The 5,065-nt window shown below is 36.4% G+C and overlaps 1 pseudogene; it reads right to left on the reverse strand.

Moving 5' to 3' along the window:
* Positions 1 to 4,533: 4,533 nt before the first annotated feature.
* On the reverse strand, positions 4,534 to 4,649 carry LOC122903836 (annotated as a pseudogene).
* Between the last annotated feature and the right edge of the window lie 416 nt (positions 4,650 to 5,065).

Raw genomic sequence — 5,065 nt, forward strand, 5'->3', positions numbered from 1 at the left:
TGTTAATAAGGGCAAAGTGAGTGAGTAAGTCTGAGTGAGTCAAGTATTGACAAATGAATTTGTTCCTGTTAAATAAGCCACTTAAACAAAATTTGGTGTTGTTCTAAAATAAAAGTTGCTGTTACATAGATCTGACAGCTGCTGTCTTATTGGTGAGGAGGAGTGACTGTTGTCACATATATAAATCTCATATAATCCACACAAGTCTGTGACTTTCATTAGTTTTTCTTTGATCTTATAACACAGGAGGAAAAGTAAAATGTGTAAGCATTCATGAAGTAAACTTGAACCTATCCTCTTTTACCTATCTTAGCATGGCTAAAAATTGAAACATAACAAAACTCTTTCATTCAACCTTCTTCTGATCCCATCACTTTCTAATGAGAAATGTAGTTTTGGCTCTATCGATTGGGTTTGGAGTGAGGTGGGGAGAAAAGAGGTAATTTTAATTAATAATGAAATATTACTGTGATCTATATTCTTTGTCCTCATGTGAGATATGTCACTCCCTGACTCCTGAACTTTGTTTTGTAAATAATTTCACAGGAACAAATTCTATCCACGTGTTGCAAAGAAAGCCAAGGTATATATACATTTTCTTAATGTCATTAACTTCTTTCACTAAAGAGTAGGGTTTTTGCAAATGGATGAGAATAGTTGTTAAAACAATTTTACTTTTTATTTTAAACTGTGCAATTTAAAGTTATTTTTAAAGGAACATAAATTCAACTTTTAGTCTCTGAAAGCTAATTTGGAAAAAACCCATATGTTCTGTTAAGGCATATTCTGCCCATGTGACTCGCAGTGTTGGGGCCATTGAATTTCCTCACTAAAAATTTGCTTGACTGAGTAAATAAATGCATGAATGACTTTAGTTCCCAAAAATGAAATAGGAAGAGAAGAAAATAAAACCGTTTTATGGAATTCTAAAAAAGACTTTAGCAGCTAGAGAGAAAGAACATGGCCTAGGTAGTGTCCCACAGAACAGGGAAAACCTGGACTCATCCCAGAGTCAGCCCAGGAATGCCAAAAGACCTGCAGCGCAAGAATAGGGCAGAGTTCAGGCTTGAAGCCAGGAGGCCTGAGGCAAGATCAGAGCCCCAAATGGGACAGTAGCCATAGGCAAGATCGTGGGCCTGCAGGTAAAGTTCCAAGGGCCAAAGCCAGGTTAGGGGCCAACGATTCAGTCCTGCATATAAAGATGGGCAGAATAAAAGGGAAAGTGTGACATTTCCTGACTCAAAGTCTCATTATGTTTAGTCATTTGAGAATTATTAGATGAAATATCCCAGAAAATCTCTTTGCAATATTTGTAGGGACCTTTTAGGAAGATGCTTTTTGTAGTTGTTTCTAATTAGTTTCCAGTGTAGACTAATACCGTGACTATCTCTGCTTCAGTTAAAAATCGATAAATATCAACATTTACCATGTAAACATTTTTGTATTCACTGTCTTCCATTGAGTTGATTTTACTTTTGTAAGCAGCATCTCCTCAGGATGTAAATGACATGGGACACCACAGAGAGTCTGTTTTCCACCTCACAGGAAGATCTAGTGAGCCCTGCTCAGACTCCTAGTGCTCCAGGCAGCTGTGGGGGTTCCAAAATGCTACTGAGGTTTTTCTCTTCTGTTCCATTTTTCTCTTCTGTTGAGTAGGAGTTTCCCCTTTGGGTGGATATGTAAGTACCTGGATGACTAATAGGATAATGCTAGAGAATTAGCTGCAGAGAATTTTGAAGATCCAGCTGCTAATACCCTGTTGGTGTTGGGGTATATTTGTGTGCATATGAATGTGCATTTGTGGATGGGAATGCAGGAAGATGAATCAGGAAAACCTTGAGTTCAGTAGTGTTTTGAGGCCAATTTTAGTGCAAGAAAAGCAAAAGAAAGGAATTGGTCAAAGACACAGAGTCCTAGAATGAAGAAGTAGAGAGAGTACCAATTAAACTGGCATTATCTCTGGTATTATCAAGTTACATTAGCAGATAAGCTTCTTGGGGTCAGCAGGGAAATAGAAGTTCCTTTTGTTACTTCATGCACACATTCTCTGTGGATTCTGTGTCATCCAGGAGGAAAGAAGTTTAAGATGATTAAATCAAAGGGTTTCCCTGCTTGTACGATACATAAAGTAGTCTTTTGGAAACTCAAGTAGGACTCACCCCTAAAGCAAAGACACACAACTGAAGAAGTTGCATTTTCAACTCCCGTGAGTGTTTTCTACAAATAAGTTCCTTTCTTTTGTGTTCTAATTTCCCTACATAGACATAATAGAGGATCTTGCAAATGCCCAGAAGCCAATGACGTTACATTTAACATGGAGTAGATGATAATAAGTTCAGGTGGATTTGTAACTAATGGGACACTCAAATCCAAGGGGATGGAATTAATGTATTGATACTAACCTTTAGGAAGATCTTCAATGGTACACCATGAAGTCTGTTTAGCAGCTTTCCAGATGACATAAAGCAAGGTGGGACAGCTAGTATACTTCATACCAAATCGGGAACCCCTCAAATCAGAGGTTCTAAAATAACACATTTGAATTTGTAAGGTTACATGATGCCATATGTAGAAAATATATGGAGATGAAAACACCTCACAAATACCTATACACAAATGAATTCATATAGTTGTCAAGGATCTATTCCTACCTGAGGATTTACATTGTACATGTTTGAATGGGTGCCCTTTGAGTGGCATGGGAGTGAGAATCCAGGGATAAAGAAATATTAATAAACTAAACTAAAACAAAAGAGTGGCATTATAGGGTTTAAGAATGATAACATGCCAAGAATTGAAGAGTATAGACATCACAACTATTTGTACTTGAGGTCCAAAGAAAATAGAGAAAGAGAGAAATAAATGAATATACTAGAAATTAATATTAAGCCCAAAATGTTGGCACAAATCTAGCTGACAATCTTTTCTTTAATGATGATATGAATGAAAAGGGTTTTAGTAGCCTGTAGTTTGGGTCATCATTGTGAGGTGACTGCCAAAGAAAAACTACCTCTGGATGCATTCACGGAAACAGATTGACAAGAACAAGAGCAGTCATAGGATACTTCTACTCATACAATCACACGCTGCTGGTCATAATCAGTTACGGTCCTCAAGGTTTGGACTTTACGTTCAATGAAGAAAACCATGTCATAGGAAGAAGCTTCATATAATCCATCAGGATATGAAGATTTCACAATTCAGTTGTGCAAAAATAAGTATGTTTTCATAATCTTCTGTTATAATTTCTGCCCTTTTCCCTTTGCTTTAATGAGTTGATGGAAAGAATTTCAGTCTAACTAAGGACCCCACCATAGAATGTGATTCAGTTGTGGGGTCTTAGGCATTACCCTTCCATCAATGATGGAGGCTACACATTTCAGTCATTGGTTTTACAGGTAACTGATGATACAGACAGTCATGGTTCACAGGTGCTTCTTTCAGCTTAGCTACACTCCCCTGCTTTTTTGTCATCTTGAGGTAAGGCAGGCTGGGGTGATGCTGATTCTGGTGTTATCTCCTGATGGACCATTCATCTGCCTCTGCTTGGCATCTGGTTGTCTCACAGGTCATCTTAATGGGAAGTAGTGTCCAGGTTTCTGCTTTTGGGAGCCCTAGAGTTGTCTCTCTCTGCTCTTCTCCACCAGATCCTGGGAAGTGTTCTTTTAGCAGGAGGGAAAAATCTTTCTCCCTTCATGTTCTTCAAGAACTTGAATTCCTTTAAAGTGTTAGGCTTTTGAGAAACAAAGCCATAAACATATCTAAGTTTTACTCTACCACATCCTTTTTCCCAAAGTCACACGAATAATAGAACTCTCTCCTTGAGTGAGAAAAGGGAAAGAAAAGAAACACAAACCTAAACAAAACAAGAAACAATGGCAAAAAAAAAAAAAAGACAACTTAATTATTTTCCAGCCGCAAAGGAAAAAACTCCATAGTGACAAGAGTTATTCAATTATACAGTAGGCTGCCTTGGATATGAGTTTATCATCAAAGGATATGTTTCCACTGATTTACCCCATAATGATATTATAAAATTGTTTTAAGCATTGGATATGAGATGGGATGAGATAAAGTTCCTGCCTTGTATGAGAGTCTGAGATAACGGTAACCCTACATTCTACCTTGTCAGCCTACATTCTACCTTGTCACAGTGCATTTTAAAGTATCTAATGAAAAAGGGAAACTATTAAATTCAAAATATGATAGGAAGTATAAAAGCCTGTCACATGGTAGGTGAGCAGTATTTTGGGTAAAATTTTATAATATTTAAAAAAAATCTGTTCCTTTGAGAAAATAAAGCTATGTATTATCATAAGTGCAAGTACGTGTAAAGCATACTTACAAAACCAAAACCTATTTTTAGGGCAAGAATTTGATGATTCATCAAATATTCATACTAGGTTATAAGCAGGAAAATGAAAGCCCTTTAAAATAAAAATAAAAGTCCACGTAACAGAAATATTCTGATACTTACAAAGTATATTGATATTTTTGCTTTCTCATTTTTAGCTGCCTCTCTTTAAAAGAGTCAAATATTTTCTCTCCAAATTCTTTCACAGATTTGCATGTCATTCTTGTGCAAGGGTAATGCTGAATCTTCTCCGTATCATTTCAGTTTTTACTTTATGTGCTGCCAAAGGGAACACTCTCCAAAGTCTTTCAAATAACATGCATGTACCCATGATCAGATTTTTAAAAATAATTATTAAAAATAATCTGAGAGAAATATGGACAAAGACATAAGTATCCAACTGATAGTTGAAATTTTAAAATGCCTAGAAATGATAAGTTCAGCCTGAATATCTAATTGACCTGATATTTCTGTCCTGCCCCACTCTGTGAGGAATCTGATTTACAGTGGCTTACCGCTTCAGTAAAAATTTGGCAAAGGACCTAATGTTCTATTCTTTTTTAATATTAGATTTTATTGTTGTTAATGGGATCTGGAAGGTTAAAGTAAAGTAACTGACGTGGTGTTTAGTATCTAGGTATCATCTGCAGTGTTTTCCAAAGAGAGTAGATAAAGTAAGTGTGGGAACCTAAGAATCCAAACATTGCTTTA

This window comes from Neovison vison, chromosome 3, assembly GCF_020171115.1.
Source record: "Neovison vison isolate M4711 chromosome 3, ASM_NN_V1, whole genome shotgun sequence".
Lineage (NCBI taxonomy): Eukaryota > Metazoa > Chordata > Mammalia > Carnivora > Mustelidae > Neogale > Neogale vison.